This window comes from Rousettus aegyptiacus, unplaced genomic scaffold, assembly GCF_014176215.1.
Source record: "Rousettus aegyptiacus isolate mRouAeg1 unplaced genomic scaffold, mRouAeg1.p scaffold_m13_p_16, whole genome shotgun sequence".
NCBI lineage: Eukaryota > Metazoa > Chordata > Mammalia > Chiroptera > Pteropodidae > Rousettus > Rousettus aegyptiacus.
The window spans coordinates 24,155,520-24,175,187 of NW_023416291.1; the positions used below are offsets into that span (position 1 = coordinate 24,155,520).

General features: G+C 39.1%; 1 protein-coding gene across 2 annotated transcripts in view; it reads right to left on the bottom strand.

Annotated features, from left to right (window-relative positions):
• Nucleotides 1–1,506: 1,506 nt before the first annotated feature.
• Nucleotides 1,507–19,668, bottom strand: part of SAP30 (Sin3A associated protein 30) — a 90,263-nt gene continuing 72,101 nt past the window's right edge. For both annotated transcript variants that reach the window (XR_004954890.1, XR_004954889.1), the window contains exon 6: nucleotides 1,507–4,007. The gene's annotated coding sequence lies outside the window, so the exon portion shown is untranslated. The remainder of the gene's footprint in view (nucleotides 4,008–19,668) is intronic.

A 19,668-nucleotide genomic window follows, 5' to 3' on the forward strand; every position in this document is an offset into this window, starting at 1 on the left:
TTAAGAGCCTTTATTCCAACCACTGGCATATTTAAATAAGGAAATTAAAGCCCAAAGAAGCTAAAGTCTGGCCCAAAGTCAAACTGATCTTTATTTAGTATACAAGCATAGAAGCATGGTCTATCATGTTGCTTTCATAGCTATCAGTCCTGTGCCATTTTCATTATGCCCAATTGATAATCACTTTGTTATTAGAGAAAGTGAATTTCAGCAATTTCGTAAATCGACATTTGACTACCAAATCGGGCCAATTTAAGTCAAACATATGCAGTAAAATATAAATATTTTATTTAATTAGCATATACGGCACATCTATCTAGTTAGGAAAGTGGACTAATTAAAACAGATGTGATCACCACAATAAAAAAAACAATAAATAAATAAGTAAATAAATAAAATAAATGAAAAAAATAGATGTGGGGAGTAAATTATTTTATCGATTTGCAAACTGGCACAATTATTCACAAATTATGGGCAGTTCTCTAAGACTAGTTGTCTTTTTCTGCCAGGTCCTCTCTACGCTTCAACTCAGAGTTGGTTATAACAGATTACAACATTGGAAAATTGATTACAATAGATAATTTACAATTAGCAAAACAGTTTTCACTTTTAGCCATCTACTTAAAAAATCATTCATTGACCAGAACTGCAAATAATCAATTTTACTCATTTTAGCTTACATAAATCCAGGCAGTTACCTCTTCAAGATTTTGTTTTTTCTTCATAAGATAAAGATCATTAAAGGGAAATTGATGAGGTTAAGCTTAATTTTTGCCTTTCTGTTGTTTTTGCCAGTGGATGACTTTTGATGCGAGTGCTGCATGTTCTATGTAGTTTTTTTTTTTTTAATTATTAGTAATCTATTTATTTATTTGTTTATTTTTATTTTTTTTGGTGAATTCAGCAGGTTAATCAGGTCCAAATGGATGAAGAGAAACTAATTAGTTTTGAGACATCCAATTTTCAGAACTTACGTAATTAAGGTAAGGTTTTTAAAAACATTTTATTATAAAAATGTTCAAATATGTACAGAAATAGAAAAAAAAAAAACAACAGTACAATGAACACCCATAACCCAATACCTTTAATTAAAAATTACCCTTTTGCCATCTTTGCTTCATCTGCCTACCTATATTTTGTTATTGTCAAATCATTTTAAAGTTACTCACCCCCAAGCACTTCAGCATACTTCCTCTTACAGAACCTAATTCCAATATATCCCACTTAATAAATGAATATTAATTCCCTAGTATCATGTAATATCATATGGCCATCTTAACTATGTTGATTCTTCTAATCCATGAACACTAAATATCTTTCCATTTCTTTGTGTCTTCCTCAATTTCTTTTGATAATGTCTTGTAGTCTTCAATATAGATCCTTCACATGCTTTGTTAAGTTTATTCCTAAGCATTTTATTCTTTTTGTTACAATCACAATAGGAATTGTTTCTTTTTCATTTCTTTTTCTGAAATTTCATTGTTAGTATATAGGAATTCTATAGATTTTTGTACATTGATTTTGTATCCTGCAACTTGAGTATAGTATTTGTTTATTGTTTCTAATAGTTTTTGGTTTTATAGTTTTCTTTCCTATTTAGAATCCAGTTGAGGTACACTTGTAACATTACAGTTGATTCTTGAACAATACAGGTTTGAACTGTGCGGGTCCACTTACCTTTTTTTTTTTCAATAAATATACAATCGGCCCTCCATATCCTTGGGTTTCACAACCACAGATTCAACCAACCAAAGTAAAAACAGTATTTTCCAAGGTTTGGAATCTGGGAATATGGAGGGCAGACTCTGCATTGTTTTACACCCTGTTCCGCAGGGGACTTGAGCTTCTGTGGATTTAGGTGTGCAGGAACCAGTCCCCTGTGGACACTGAAGCTCATCCGGGAGTCAAAAGTTGTATGTAGATTTTTGAATGTGCAGGGATCGGTGCCCTGCATTGTTCAAGGGTCAACTGTATTATGTCTTCTATTTTTTTTTTTTTACTCATTTAGAATAGGATGGCATGTGTGTGTTCACGTGCACACGCACGCACACACACACACATGCACACCCTTTTCCATGCTTTTGACTTTTTAAAGAGGCCAGACCAGTTGTCTTATACAATGCTCCAATTCTGGACTTTTGGATCCTTTTTTTGTGGTGCTTTAACTTGTTCCTCCATCTTCTACATATCCTTCAGAATTTAGATCTAAAGTCTTGATGAGAATCAGCCGACATATTTTGAAGAATACTCCATACATGAAACCGTCTACTACATAGAGAGTGACATCAGTAAGCCTGGTTGTCTTACTCTTGGTGATGCCAAGTTTGATCCCTGAGTTAAAGTAGTGGCAATCGCCACTCTCTTTACTGGAGAGATGCATCTTCCCTTTGTTAATTAGCAGGTTATCAGTGGGGTGATAATTTGGTGCAATGGAAAATATCCAGTTCCCTACAGTTAGTTTTTTAAAAAAACATAACTTGTCGTGCTTTTGATTTTCATAAAGAATTACATTCAGTTTTTCAAAGCTTTCATCAAGCTGTGTATATCCAGCCTAAACTTATGAAAACAAACCAATGTCTGCATTAAGCTGTTAGAGTTTTATTCGTTCTCTGCTCATACCTTTGTCATTTTGAGTACTGTTCTAGTTTATAGCCGTCATTCATACCTGGGCTAGTAAACTGGGCATTAGTGGGTTCCCAGAGCTGTGTGTCACGGTTCCCTAATCCACTCATCTAATTTTATGACTATTATGTGCCAAGTTCAGAAATGAAGCAAGGTAGAATGCTGTGGAGTGAATGCCACATTGTCACGAGTAAGAGTAATGAAAGATCCCAGCAGCACACAATGTACCAAGAAGCCAGGTGTTTCTGTGGTATGGTGTAGTTCTTACCGTGAACTATTGTGCCACACAATGCAACTGAAATGTGGGTGCCTTGAAGTGACTTCACGATTTCCTTTTTTAAGAAGGTCAAAAGATATGAGTGAAATCACACCAGTAACCAAACATGGTGGTGTCAAGCCTAATTAGGAATAGAAAATCATTTATAAAATCGGTATCTGTTCATTTTCTTTATTTCATTTGTTTTTGTTTCACCCTCATCTGTGACTCATTTGCCTTTCGTCATCTCTGCAATGGCTTCTGCAAGAATATCAGTCTTGAAATGTACAACATGGCTCGTACCCACTTCAAACGTTGTTTAAAATCTCATTTATTATTTTGGACTGTGGTCTCACTTAAAAGCCAGTGTTAATGACACTGCAGAGGACATACCTTTAATTCCCAGGGTGAAAGGGGAAAGAGAGAGAAAGAGCCAACGAAAGGGAGAGCTGAAACAGTGAGTTGCTCCCCAACAGACCTGTGAGGAAAACAAGAATATTCAGAAGTTTTAGAGGCGGCTGAAGTCTCTAGACACAAGAACACTGGAAACTGCCCAAACCTGGGCTTGGTAGAGTGTAGAAATGTGATGAAGACCAGGATTGGTATTTTTTTTCCCAACAAAAGGTTAGTTACTTAAGGACTACATTCCCAGGATGACAAGGATATGGCTGCAGAATGGGGTACACTTATCTGCAGTAGAATTAGTGAAATGGAGAGATTGGATTCCGTGTGAGCCACCTGTTACATGAGACTATATTTGGAACTTGAAATTAACATTGGGAAAAATTATATTAAATTGATATCAGCTGATAAAGGCTATATTAAGTAGGAATTATGTTTTTCTAATTAGCTTAAAATTTCAGATACTGAAATCCAGGTGTTTGGGGGGCCAAACTCAGCCACCAGGCTTCAGAATCATTCCTTTAAAGAAAAGCAGAAACAAGGCCATGTGCTGAACATCTCAAGCCAGGAGCTTAATCATATTCACTCGCCTTCCTTCCTTCACACCCAAATAGAAAATAGTCACCTGCAGTGGAAAACTGCTTCTGTGTGGGCTCTGCTGCCCTGGCGGGAGTGTCACAGGGTGCGTTCCACCGAGGCGCCTCCACCGACACTGTGCAGAAGCGTTCTGTGAACGACAGGAGAAAAGCATTTTTACCTAATAGGGAAGAGAGACGGGAAGGAAACTTTCCTGGTGTAGTGAGTATTTCCTCACTTCCCCCTTTTTCTAAGAAAGCCGAAAGCCACACCTTTATAAGGAGCTCAACTTTCAGACCACACATGTGTTTCAGGCAATTGTTTGTTTACTCAGTGGCTCATTGCAGCAGGGCCTCCTCCCTCTGGAAGCTGCATGTATACGACATAAAATAAGTGACAGGCATTGAACTACAATTTTCATTCCTCTTGCTGAAGAGAGCTTAGCTGGGAGAGCCATAGGAGGCAGTGTCCACCTTTTATCTACTTGTTCATTTGAATAAACTTACATGCAGCGTTGGCTATTTATAACTTTAAATTCTTACAGATTGGAAAGTCAATGTCTTCGTTTTATTCCAGGTAAAATAAAGAACCAGTAGATAAGCCGTCACGCAATGATGCCAATTGAAGTCGATAGTGATGGAAGATCTCATACAAGTGAACAATTAGCATGGAATGTTATTATGAAGGCCCCAAGTGGCTGGAAAGGAATGTAAGGATGGCTTTGGATATCAGGCTGGAGATTCAGGGTGCAAGAAATGTCACTTTTCTTAAAAAATTAATTTTTTTTTAATGGTGACATTGGGTAGCGGAATCCAATAAGTTTCAGCTGTACACTTTAACATTAAGGCATATATATATCTACGCTGTGTGTTCACCTCCCACAGTTAGATTTCTTTATGTCACCGCATATTTGACCCATTTTACCCCATCTACCTCTCATCTCTCCCCACCCCTACCCTCTGGTAACCACTAGTCTATAGTCCATGAGTCTCTGTTTGTCCTGTTCCTTTGTTGCTTTTAGGATTATATCCCACATATAAGTGCTATCATGCAATTTTCAACTTTTTCTGTCTGGCTTTTTTCGCTTAGCATGATTATCTCAAGGTCCATCGATGTTGTCACAAATGGCAGTATTCTGTCTCTTTTTATGGCTGAGTAATATTCCACAGTATATGTATATATATATACCACAGCTTCTTTAGCCAATCATCTATCATAGGAAACTTCAGTTGCTTCCATGTCCTGGCCACTGTGAATAATGCTGCTATGAACATCAGTGTGAAAATATCTTTTTGGATATTGGTTTTCAAGTTTTTGGGGTAAATACCTACTAGAGGGATTGCTGGATCATATGGTACATCAATTCTTGGTTTTTTGAGTAACGTCCATACTGTTTTCCATAGTGGCTATACCAATTTGCAGCCCCACGAGCAGCGTATGAGGGTTCCTTTAAGAAATGTAACTTTATGATGCAACTATAATTTCAGTTCAAGCTTTCATTCAGTCACCTTTCTCTGTTCCTGCTATCACATGCGAATCCTGGAGTGGCTGCACAGAGCCAAGGCCCTGCAGAGGATCACTGGTTCTCCTTGTTGTCTGTCTGCTCAGGAGACACTGAGTTTCCCATTATTCTGGGTAGTCCCTGGTCATAAATTCAATTTGGGTGAGGTTCCCTTCAGTTTCCATCTGCCTGCCCTTCAGTTCCCGTGCCTCTTTCTCCACCGCTTCTCCACCACTCTTGGGCACACAGCAATTATTGTGCTGCCCTTATACCCACTGGAGCCTGGGGATTCTGTGAGGCTAAGTAAGACCTGGATGGCCAAGACATAGCACAGAGCCATAGTTTTGCCATTCTCCAACGTTAATGAGAAAGTGAGGGCCAAGTTCTCCCTATCTTAGATCTATGAAGAGCTATGCCCATTCCCCCAGAGCAGGGTGCAGGACTCTTTCTCAAGAACCCATCATTGTCTGCCTCTTATTCTTGACTCCCTTGTTTTTTCTTGTCCCAGTCTGAGGGAACCTTTTTTTGGTACTAAGGGTTTAGAGTATCGAAAGACTTGCTTTCAACGTCAGGCTGCCTTTACCACTGAGTTTTGTTTTTTTAACTGACAACGTAAAATTTACCACTTTAACAATTTTTAGTGTCATTTTTCAGTGGCATTAAGCACATTTTCATTGTTGTGTGACCATCGCCACTATCCATCTCCAGAACTTTTTCATCTTCCCAGACTGAAACTCTTTCCTCGTTAAACACTAGCTGTTCATTCTTCCCTTCCCCCGGCTCCTGGCAACCATCATTCTACTTTTTGTCTCTATGACTTTAAATATTCTATGTACCTCATGTAAGGGAAGTTATACAGTATTTGTCCTTTTGTGACTGGCTTATTTCACTTAGCATAATGTCTTCAAGATTCATCCATGCTGTAGCATGTGTCAGAATTTCTTTCCTTTTTAAGACTTTCCTTATTTCATCTTAACTTGTACCCTTTGATCTTTGGGGGAAAATGTGTTTAAAGTTTATTGCTCACAGAGGATTTTTTAAAATGCCTTTACTAGAATCCACTGATATTTCCTGAGATCTGTTCATTTTAGTCACCTTTTAGTACTCAACTTTGAACATATCTAACTTTCAAAAACTATTAAATAAAATCTACATTCCATTGCTATTAGTTAGGATGATTGTGCTTCTAAAAGTTTCCACAATGCTAAAAATGTCATATAAAATGAAAACTCATTTTAATAAGTAAATGTTCGTATGAAGTACATTTAAAACAGAAAATGGTAAATGATCCAATTTGGGTCTTCATTATTTAATTTGCTTTGGTGGAAGGCTGCTTTCTGTTTCTGTTTTTGTTTTTTCACAGTCTATATGACCACTTGCCCAGCAACCAAACACTATTTGACAAACCAATATGACTGAAACACCCAGTCACCTGTGAGCTGATCCAGTCATTTAGACTGTAAACTCCAAGTGGGAGGAATTATATTTCATTCATTTTGCATCTCCCTTATGACTTGCATGACAGATTGCATATAAGAGATGCCCAATATAGGTTTCTGTGCCAATTTAAAGCCTTATTGCCTTCTGTTCTTATAATAACTTGTGCCACCTGGTAAACATATTTGGAAGTGCTTACCAATGATAAGTAGGAAAAAACAGAAGAGGGAAAAAAGATAAAAGGGGAGCAGATTACTATTATGAATGTAACCCTTGTTCCCAACTCTGCCTGGGTTCTCTACCTGGGCTGGTCAGATGCTCAGCCTCCCAAGGCTCCCAAATGATAGCCTTTCTGGGAAGATAAGACTCCCCAGAAAGGCTATCATTTATTTAATGGAGAAATGTGCCTGCGTGCGCACGCACACACGAACGCACGCACGCACACACAGATCCTGAGGTATGTGACAGTATGTGCCCCTAACAGGGGACTCAGTGTCCTTGTGTAGACAATAAAGCCAGCGATAATAAGCCTCCCTGATGTGGCCATAAACTCTGAAGGAGCTGGAAAGGGATTCTTCTCTGAAGGGGAGAAGCCATAAATGGGAGGATGGTGTCCTTTTCCTCCCTGTGGGTTGTTTTGTTGGTGTCTTATGTTAACAGAAGTATTCGGCAGATAAAAATTTATTATTTACTCTTATTTATGTACCATTTCCCCTCCACTTATAAGAAAACTGTTGCTCACATTCAAAAACATTTAATTCCAGTAGGGAGTTTATAGAATTTGCTTCCCACCAAAGCAAAATCCTGAGTACATGAAACCTGAGTACTTGCCAATTTAATGGGTTCCTAATAATTTTTAAATAGCGTGTATTATTTTAATGCTTTACACAGTTGGAAGGTTATTGAGGGATAAATTGGCAGAGTCTCTATTTTCTTTTGAAAAAACTAATTCATAAAAATGAAGTATTCAACATTTATTTTATATTATTATTTTGGCAGTTTCATTTTTATGACAAAGTTCTGAGTCAATTATATTGTCTGAATTCCAAAACGATTCGATTATAGAAAAATTTATTTTAAAAATTTGCTTTGCCATTTTTTTTCCTCTGGATAATTCCTGAGTTTTTTATACTTACTATTTAAAGGACTTAATTTATTTTTCATGGCCCATCACCAATATCCAAGATAGTATCTAATTTCTTAATTCTGAACTCCGCCTTGAGTGACTTCCAAACTAAATGAAATAAAAATACCTCGGGCAGACTTTGTTTCTACACAGTGGCAAAATTAACTTTAAGTTACATGGATCACTGCAGTGGGGCGACTTCTGAGCCTCTACTGTGTATGCCCCAATGCAGAAGCCTTCTCCTTTCACTTTAGATAAAACAAGGCTTGAGCACCTAGTTTGAGCAAAACACTGTGCTGAAAACACAATGGTGAATCAAGCTGAGTCCCTCATCCGATGGTCCTTGTTGGAACGGGTTCTTGAACTATGGAGTGCCAGTTTCTGAGAATGGGACTTCTAAACGGCCACAGGGTACTTTTTTTCATTTTCATTACATATCAAGTGTTGTCTAATACTCAAATATGTGCTTGGCACATAGTAAACATGCAACAAGAGCTTTCCTCAGTGATTGGATAAGTGGGTGGATTTCATGAGCATATTTGGGCTAAAATATGTAGTGAGCCACTGTCTGACTTAATATTTAGACGTCATTCTATGATATTTTTCATAATTCTATTTTTGCAAAGCCTCATTTCCATGGGTCCAATTACTTAGGAGAAATCTCCTCACTCTCCACCACCTTCTTATAATTAAAAAGTATGTTCTTTTTAGATTATTTCAAAGTACTCTCCTCCGTCAATTCCTAAAGCTTGCCGGCTTGACCGACTCAATGTGACTCAACATCACTGGAATATAACAACACGTGTAGATTTAGAATTCAGGTGAAGTGGAACTGGGAGCAGATTCTGTCAGCCTAGAGATACTAAACCTCAGAGGAGCAGTTTAACACGAGTGTTTTAATGCTAATAGTTAGCTCCAGCTGGGAGGGGTTATAAGAGTTAGAGGCAAATGTCCAAGTTATCATCTTTTCTAAATTGTCAGAGAAATTGTCCCAAAACAACCCAAGGCAAAGAAGCTGGTCTTGGGTGACTAGCAATTTTTGTCAACAAAATCAGTCTTTCCTACCCTCCTCACATTCACATGAACCCAAAGGGCAACAGTTAGTGTGTCAGGGGTCAACTGTTCTGTGCCTGTGCTTGTTTGTCTCCTGGGTAGATTCATTTACTTCTAATCTAGTGCATCGACTAGTTACTTAGGTTAAATTCTTGTGATTCTATTTGCATAATATAAAAGATGTCTAGATTCTAGACCAAGGCCAAAAACTAGATGATGTGATTCTTTAGTACAATAAGAAAATGCCTTTTGTCAGTAGACTATTTACTCACATCCAAACAAGGAAGAATAGAGGAAATTAACATGATAAATTATAATTAAGAAAAATACATTTTTTTTTAAAAAAAATACTGCCTCAATTCATTGTATATTCCATGAGAAATTTTTTGTTAATGCAAATGATTCAGAAATTTCCAGTTTCCTACTTTTCATGTATAGATATATATATCCTTAGACGTACTAATATTAGGCTCAAATTTAGAAGAAGGTGAGAACTTAGAACTGATAACATTCAGAAGCTAGAGGAACTGATGTATAGCCAAGTTCATTTTTTTTCCTTTGGATATTCATGAGTAAGGTGGCTGTATCAGGTTTGTCAAGAATATTAGCATGTTTCCCCTCAAATGAAGTAAATCCCCATAATAACATTTTGGAATTATAAAATTTTACATTTCAATCTATTGTAGCCTTCAAATTGACATTTAGTTTTATAATTTGCTATACTTTTGCAGTTTTTAGTATTAATTCCATTTGTCAAATAATATATGGCTGAATGCTAAAATTTCCTTATTAGACCATCCATTTATTTCAGGTACTAGGGAAAGAGACTGGGTTAAGCATTTGGACCTTTTAAGTCTGTGTCAAATATTTATCAGGTCTGACTTATTATTTTTTCCATTCTCCCTAAGTGAAGGTCTTATACGAATCCCAGCATTGCCTTCTGATTGAAACCTTGGTCTCCCCTAACGCCCACACTGTGATGGTTCCAAAGCTCCATATAAGGTTCCAATCTTCATTTTCCCAGTTGACTGTGTCTCCCTAACTGGAAGATCATGGAAAAATGTTGTGAACATGAACGAAAGGACTTTGAGGCTTTCACTCTCTGTAGATGGAACAATCGTTTGTTGGGAATTGTTCACTTGGATCCCCTTACGAGGATGGAATGTAACATATTCCAGCTGACGCTATTCAAGGCAAGAAAATATATCATGATTAACTTGACAAATGACTCCAAACCCAGCACCACAGCTTGGGAATTTTCCCTTTGAGGGCATTGCTTAGGACAAGTTTATATACCAAATAAAAAAGAAACTTTGTTCCATTTAACTGCAAGTATAAGCCCTCTGAAGTTTCACAAGAATTTTCTTCTCTTCCTTCTCCTCCCCCTTTTTCCTCTTCTTTTTGAGTCTGTCTCACCTCCCACCCCCACCACCTTTTTTTTTCTCCTTCAGAGTGGCCATTTCCTCCATAAATGTTCTTTAAACCAAGGAGAAGTAGGCCTGTCTCTAAGCTAGTGCCAACTGTTCCCTATTGCTTGTTTTCCTCTCTGTTCAAAGGGAGGCTTGAGAAAAACAAAATGACAGTCCTTTCACACCTGGAAAGACATGTCACTTGCTCTGTGAACAAAAAAAGTAAGGTCAAGACATTGTCCGTACTGTCTACGTATGCGCGCGCGTGCGCACACACACACACACACACACACAAATTGTGGTAAAGTTTGTATCACATAACATAGTTAATATATTCACTGCTTTTGAGTGTATAGCTCAGTGGCATTAAATGCATTCACATTGTCATGCACCTGTCCATTTCTAGAACTTTTTTATCTTCCCAAAATGAAACTCTGTATCCATTATTAAACAATAACTCCCCACTCCCTTCTCCCTCCAGCCCCTGGTAACCAATATTCTACTTTCTGTCTCTATGAATTTGACTATTCTGTATAGTTCATGTAAATGGAATCATATATTTATTCCTCGCATCTGGCACATGTCACTTAGCATAATATTTTCAAGGTTCATCCATGTCGCAGCATGTATGTGAATTTAATTCGTCTTAGAGACCGAAGAATATTCCACTGTAGGTAGACACCACATTTTGTGAAGCTGTTCATCTGTTGATGGACACTTGGGTTGTTTCCATCTTTTGGCTATTGTGAATAATACTGCTATGAAATTCGGTGTACGAGTACCTGTTTGAGTCCCTGCTTTCAGATCTTTTGGGTATAAGGTACCTAAGAGTGGAATTCCTGGACCACCTGGTAATTCCATGTTTGACGTTCTGAGAAATCGCCAAACTGCTTTCACAGCAGCTGCACCATTTTAATTCTTCTGAGCAATGCATGAGTCTTCCGATTTCTCTACATCCTTGCCAACATTTAACATTTCCCTTTTTTTTTTTTTTTTGATAAGAGCCATCCTAAGGGATGTATGTCCACTCACATATTTTTAACATTTTGAAAATGATACTTGGACAAAAGAGAGATACTGTTCTGGCATTGTTTCTTTACAACCACAATTTTTGGTTAATTTGGTGGTTAATTTGTTCATGGAGAGATGGTATTCTGGGAATGGAAGTTGGTGGCATCGCTCAGGATCCAGGAAGTGTCCTCGACCCCATCCCTCTATCCCAGGGCTGATACTCGTGCCTTTCCCAGGGCTGGGTGTAGAATCCGTTGAGGCAAAGGGAAAGATCAGCCTTGCCCAGAATCAGGCAGCCTGAAAAATTGTTTGCTTGATATCTCGTTTTTTCTTCACATCACTTCTTACTAGCAGTAATTACTGTCTATTCTTATTTGCTTACTAACTTATTGCCCAGGTCAGACACTAGGATGTAAAGTCCTGGAGAGTAGGAATCTTGTTCACTAAGGTCACAAATGTCACATCCCAAGTATCTCAAACAGCGTTGGCTGAATGAAAAACCACAAATAGATCATGTACATACTCCAGGACAACAGGTTGCTCAACTGTTAAGAACCACTTCATTGAGGAGAGAAAGCCACAGAATTGACAGATTTAGTCACTGACTAAACCTTTGCCAGCTGACATAGTAGCCACTAGCTAGTCTCACATGGTTATAGAGCTCTTGAAAGGTGGCTAGTCTGAATTAAACTGTGCTCTAAGTGTAAAATACACACCACGTTTTGAAGATCTGGTATAAAAAATGTAATCTATCTCACGAATAATTTTATACTGGTTATATATTGAAATAATCACATTTAACTATACTGGGTTAAATAAAACATAATATTAAAATGAATTTCACCCATTTCTTTTCAGTATTTTTTATATGGCTACAAAAACATTTAAAGTTACATGTGTGACTTACATTATAGTTATATTATATTATTATATTCATTATATTATATTATGTTATGTTATGTTATATTATAATCATTACTAATCTGAATTTTCACCTAACTGAACTTAAATTCCCTGAGATAGTATCAGGATGGCTGGACTCCCTCTCATGGACCCCAGGCCCCTAATGGCCCCATTAGGTGCATGTTCAACCCCTGAGTTCACTTCATCTCGATCCGTCCTGGCTGTCCTAAGGGCAGTCAGGGATCTTGAGATTCCCATTCCCATTTAGGGAACTCAGAGGACGTTCCATTAACAGCCCAGCAAAGGCCTGTCCTGAGTGTCCTTGTGTCCTGCCAGGTACTCTAGAACCCACAGCAACCCATGGTCCCCTGGATTTAGAAACATGGACAGACCTCATACAATGGAATGCTTTCCCTCAGGGAACAGGATTCTTTTAAGGAAACAGGGAAAAGATGCTGGGGGTGGAGCTGGGGTGGGGTGAAAGGGGGGTGAAAGAAGAGGGAAAACAGGGTGCAAACACAGGACGAGCAGAACTTATGAATCAAACTATCCAGGTAGTATAGGTATAACATTCACACACTGCTTAGCTACAAGATTGCGATTACTTTTTTAGCATGCATGCATGCATGCATGCCTAAAATACCACAAATGGTAAGTCTTGTAGATAAAGCCTGAGTTAAAAGTAGACTTACAAAGGAGTATCGAGTTACAAGTTTCAAGGAGATTGCACAGTCCTGAGTGCAAGCCTTGCTGGCCCAGATCCAGAAGGACAGACACCTCACTGGAAAGTGGGTAGGGGACTGTCTGCGGACTGGGCCCCAAGGATCGACTATACTTTTAATGACTAAGGATGGTTACCCAATGTTTTGACCCTCGTGGAAAACAGATAAACTCAAGTCAAAAGCAAAAATTATATGTGTTTTTTTTTCTTATAACAACAAAGAGGCATAAGAAATTGGCTCCAATCCCCAAGTCTTCCTAAATATGGGAGAATACTCTTGTTCTTGTTGTGCCATCATAAGCCTTATCAGCATCCAAACAAAATGCCATATGTGTGTCTTTCTGTCTTCAGAATGTGCTGATCTTTTAACAGAGTTCTCTTCTCCGTCCTCTATAGTAGTGCGGGCCGTGGCCTGGGCGTGGTGGTGAGCCCTCTGCATCCTGCTACTCCTTTGTCTGCAGAAGGCTTTTCTAAGCAACATGAGTAATGGCAGAGCTGAGGCTGCCCTGGCCTTGGCACATTCAGATGCTAGTTTGGGTGAGAAGGAAACAAATCGATTGGCTCCTAACTCTCCTCTACATCTCTGGCCTCCTGTGTAGAGATGGAAGAAAGAGCCTTCCTGAGCCCCTTTCACAGCACCTCTGACATGCAGGGTCAACTGTTCACCATAGGGCAACCAAGACTAACCGCCAGGCAGAGAGCCCCTGGAAAGTGGGGACCCCGACACCTACTCCTCACTGCTACCCCGATGAGGCACAAGAAAGGGAAGTTATCTGTTATGACACCAAACAAAAACCCTTCTGTTTTCTTTGGAGCACTACAACTTTTCCCACTCTTACTATTTTTCCTAAACCTTTATAGTTATTTTCTCCAAGTCTAATTCTGTACATATTCTTAGCTGTTGAACATACACACCCATTTGCCTTGCCAATGCTGGAAATACAGTGTTTCCACCTGCGGCCCATGTAATTTTTAATAGATGTTTACAAATGAGTGGACATTATATAAAACAAAAAGTATGTTTTTTAAAATATACCAAAGCAACTCAAAATGTTAATTATAGCAATATTTATATGTGTCGTGTCCACAAGTGCATGTTCTAAATGACGACAGACCACCGAATGAAATGCTGCTACTCGAAAAGGGAACTTTGCAGGAGAAAGCTCGGAGTGTGACCCAATTAGAACTTCAGAGTCACTGAGACAAAATCAGCTCACACAATTATCTATAACTGAATGTAAAATTATACTTTGGGATGATTCCTATTCATTCCTGTGAATTTCATTACCACACAAATTTTAATTCATTGAGTCAAAGTTGTGAAGTTTTCACAAGGATATGCTGCTTCCGATTCAAGTTCCTGTACACAGAATCATAAAAGCCTGGGGGCAAAACTGACTTAAAGACACTTCGTTCAATGATCAGGGGTTGGAGTCCTTCTGCAATATTCTTCTGATATGGGTGTGCAGTCAGGGCTTCAGTATCTCAAATGACGGACTCAGTCTCTCCCAAGCTGCCCAGTCCATTTTTGAAGAGCTCTATCTTCGAAAGGGCTCTGCACTCACCCCCTTTTTCAGCTTAAGTCTGTCTTCATGGTCTCCACCCTTTATTTCTGGTTTCTACCTCCCCTGCCCTTGGGAGACCCTTCCCCTTGACAGCCTTCAGAGTATTGGGTCCTCCCAATTCTTCTCCTGTCCACATACATCCTTTTTCTTTGACTGTTCCTAATGTGTCATGGTTTTATGTCTCCTTGTCAACCTAGTTGAATGTATCTCCTCTGAATGCATCACATTTTTTGGTTTATATCCCTTTTGAAGTGTGCTATCTGTAGTCAGACACAGTCCATTGAGTGTGGTACTTTCCCATCAATAATGTGGCACTTGGATGGCTTTCTTTCCTTATGACAGATTGCTTTTCTCGACATGAGCCCTGACCATTCACTCCAGTTCTCCTAGAAGGTTTACACTGGTCACTGGCTATGAAAACTTTCAGGCTTACTTTCAGGGAACAGTTTAATAATGGGTCTGAGTAAGGACATATGGGTAGTGTTCCTTTGCTAAGCACAGGGGTTCCCAACCAGTGGCTTTATACACCACAGGTGGCCAATAATGATCAGGGGACTTCCCATTAAAAGATTGCCAACCATGACTCTGCGTCAATGCTAGAAACTTAGTGCACTTGAGATCTGCAAAACAACATCAGCTTTCTCATTAGGTAAGTGTTATTTATTCCCTTCTGGAAGGCCTACTGTAGGTTTATGTTCCATGACAAGTGTAATGTGTTTATAAGCATGTACATAATAAATTATTGGAAATAGCTGTGTTTTTTAATACTCCCTTAATATATAAAGTTTGACTCCTGTCAGCCGTGGGCTCTATTAAAAATATTTAGGAGTTGGCTTACACGGTGGTCTGCCAAAGCCTTAGATGATGATCTAGTGGTCTCACTACAAAACTACTGAGGACCCAGGATTGTGGGAGGCCCCTGGAGCATGATGGGAGCCCAGGAACATGTAAGGTTTCACTTCATTCATTTGTGGAGAGGCAGGTGTGAGACTTGCTCACGTTTCTTACAACAAAGTCATAGAGCCAAGGCTATTACAGAAGAATAATAAGAAACCACAACAGGACGTTTCAATCTCCAATCTTAGGGTTAAAGACACAATGTTTAGAATTCATTTTGTCAGGGGCTCCCCTCTATTCCAGCCACTTGTTTGTTAGTACCCTGTGTTTTGGGGGGAATATGTCCTTTGCACTAGTTTTCTCACTTTGAGAGCTGAAATGGTAACTGGTCGCCCATGCACAATATGTATCACTTCTGTCCATCTGCCCCCTCCCCCAAAGCTCTCCCTTATCCTGGCGAGGAATAATCCCCTGAGGTCCTTTAGGGATACCTTCAGAGAATGGCCTGATCCCAAAATGCACGAGAAAATTCAGCACTAAACACACCTGGATGACACCCTCTTGAGAAAGTCTATGACAGTGCCACTTAAGGTAATAGTTTTTTAAGGATGCTATAAATCAATCTTTAGACATACAAAATTACCTAGAATGTTTACCTTTGGTACTCTACTGTAAAGAAAACTAAATTGAAAAAAATACAGGTATGTTTTCCTGTCATGTAAAAAAAAATTCAAGTATTCAATACTTTATTCCCAGATCATTGCAATAACCTTCGAGTCGTCTCTTTGCCTTGCCTCTCTTCACCTCCACTCTGGCCCGCCCTATGCTGTGCTGCCAGTTAGCATCGTCCCTGTCCTTCCTCATTAATGTAGGGAAGTTTCTTAGGCATGCCAGGCCCTCCAGAGATCAGGCCCAACCTCTTGTACAGCTTTCCTAAATACATTTGCCCTTCAACCAAACTTGTCTGTTGTAGATTTACAAAAGCATCATCACGTTCCTGTCTCCATACCAGTCTGCATGAGTAGAAGGTCTCTCCTCTTTCTTGGTCCAAGTTCTCTCTTTCCTTCGAAGTCCAGCTGCTTTCTCACACTGCTCAGCCTCTGGTGCTCGCTTCTCATTCCTAAGGGGAATGGCTGTGATATTTAGTGTTTCTGGTACTTGTGCAGCACATGGTACGTACTGCCTTGTATCTATCGGGAGGCAATTTTCCATGGGTCTCTCACATTTCTGGATATCTTACAAGCAGAGACACTGACTGCCTTTATTCTGGACTATCTTGATAAGGATGTTTCTATAGTGTATAGCCTTGAAATACAGTTGACCCATGAACAACCTGGGGGTTAGGGGTGCTGTCCCCCACACAGTCAAAAATCCACAACTTTGACTCCTCCAAAACTTAACTACTTACTAATAGCCTACTGTTGACTGGCAACCTTACCAATAGTGTAAAGTCAATTAACACGTATTTTGTATGTTATTTGTATTATATACTGTATTCTTATAATAAAGTAAGCTAGAAAAATGTTATGAAGAAAATCATGAAAAAGACAAAACATATTTATAGTACTGTACTGTATTTACCAATCCCATAAGTTTGTATCATCTGTTTATAAGATCAATTGTTGGTCAGTACCTACATAAGTATTATTTTACATGGTACAAAACACTGTAGATGTTATAAGTATCATTAACACTGGCTATCAAAAATGAAAAGATAACATGAAAAATAAATTCATATTTATTTACAAGTATAACAATTCATGTATTGATAATGAAGAAGCAGCAATATGATTACTGTATGGTAGCACAGTGTAATCGATACAATTGATTCACAGTAGTAAGAAAAGCTCCAAAAATTTTTCCAACATATTAATTGAAAAAAATCTACACATAAGTGGACCCACACAGTTTAAACTCCTGTTGTTCAAGGGTCAACTGTTCTGAGACAGAATTAGAAGTAAACTCAGGGAGCTCTCTGAATTGAGCTAACTTGTGGACCTGCTCACCTCTGGCAGATGAGTATCAGTTTAGATTCTATCTTTGTTACTCAACGCTTGCATGATCCTGGTGCAATAACTGAACTTTAGTTTTCTCATCTATTTAAGTGTAATAGCAAAACAGGCCTCCTTACTCTCAGTCCCATTCCTCTTATTTCCTTAAAAAAAAAAACACAAAACAAAACAAAATAAAACAAAAACCTAGGATAACTAGAGGATCAAAGACTTCCTCCAATAATTTAAGTCTTGGGGAATCTGTGCCCCACTTCTAGCATCCTTGGAAGATTGAGAATAGCTTAAAGCCAACTCAGAGACATTTCTTGGAGAAGCAACTTCAAAAATTGTGTCAGATGGGACTATACTGTTGGCTGATCTCACATCAAAGAGAGGCAAAAGTGTGAAGTAGGCAAAGTATGTTTTCAGTTCCTTCCCCCGCCTAATTTCAGGCCCCTTTTCTCTCCTGATAAAATGTCCTTTTTTGGACACCCAGTATCCCTTTGCTAGCCATAGATGCTTTGAGTGAAGTCTTTCCCCTCTGGGACAGCCCGAGGACCCAGGCTGAGTCTGAGCTCTCATCCCTCTAATTGCTCTACTAGCCTCATTGAAACCTTCTTTTGCATGAAGCTATCCTCAGTTCAGACTCTTCCGGAAGATCTGAAAAGGTGATTCACTCAAGGGTTTCGCTATCCAAGACAATTTGCAGTTTTCATATAGAAAATTTTAAGACTAAGGCACCATCAAGAAGCCCTTTTATTTTCCTTCCTAAGCCCCATCCTGAAACCATGTGTAAAAAGATTTTTATTTGCCAAGAGGCAAAGTAATGAACAGCCAAACAGTGCTTGCTGTCAGTGTGAGATAACCAGTGTTGTCTCTGACCTGCCCCAAGCAAGTCGCCTGAACAGCCAGCATAGGAAAGCTTTCCGAGATATTTACAATGGCTTGTGAATGCACCCATTATGAGGCGTCAGAGATGATGCTTTAGAAATTTCTAGCTTTAGAATTTTTTTTGAGTATAGGGTGGTGTGAAAACATTTCTTTAAGGCAACAGACTGTTTAAGCATCTACCTAGTCTACCTGGAGGAAAGGCATACCTTTGCCAAAAGCATTTCCTCTGCTTCTTCTTGTTCTAAGACAGGCAACACTGACAAAGGGATGGAGGTGGGGGTGGCAAACTCTCTCAATTCCCCTAAGGTCTTTATGGTTGAAAACAGTCAATTTTCAGGTGGCAAAATAAAATCACCAGTAAACAAAGTTATTGAAGAATACGGCCCACCCCAAAGTGATCTGCTCACAAGTCAGAGTGTAGAAAAGAGGCTGCCACTAGTCTGCCTGGCCAGCCTTGGCATGGGAGATAGCAAGCAGACAAAGTAGGAGGTATGATTGTCACATGACCCCAGGGGAAAGACGTTCAAGCAATGGAGACATTTGTGGAATGCTGGAACCAAGAGGCATCGACCAGAGCAGCTGGGTCTGCTGCGGCAGAGACACAAAGATGACTTTGTGACAGGCAAGCTTTGTGCTGGGAAGCCAACAGACACAAACCAAAAAAAGGTTCTCCACGCACACTCTGCAGAAAGGCTTTATCATCTGTCACACTTGGGTATTTTCAGCCACACTTGTATACAGGGATAACCACGGTGTCAACAGTATCATCCCTGACTACAAAGGACAACAGTGACAAATCTCAGGACCCTTTGAATTTGAAGATAGCATTGTTAACGACTGTGAATGCCAGATTTTCTATTGTCAACAGAGCTTCTCAAGTTATTTATGTTGCAATGGCTTGTATTAGATCACCCCCCTCTTTTAGCTGCTTCCCTGTGACATGTCACAATGAAAGTGAGACTGTTGTCAGCAGTAACATGTCCTACATTGCCTGAACAACCAGTGAAACCGGAGTTCCCAAACGTAAGCTCAAGACCTCTCACTCTGTTAACCACTCCACTTTAGCCTGTCTCTCTGATTCCCCTGGGAACTTATCAATGGCACAAAATGATATCTCATTCTTCATTCTGGAAAGTTTGAAAAGCTTCCAAAAGAATAAATCACTCTATGAGACTCCTTAAATGCTCAGTCCAAACCATGCCTGCAAGGATTTTTGAAGAACCTGCACAAGGAAGCTATTGTATGTATATACAAATAAATGACACAATTCAATGGTTTAATACTATCTGCCAAGTTAAACTACTGTGGAACAGCTGTGCACATTTAAAATGATGCCTGGCAGAACTGAAGATCCATAAATCAGCAGC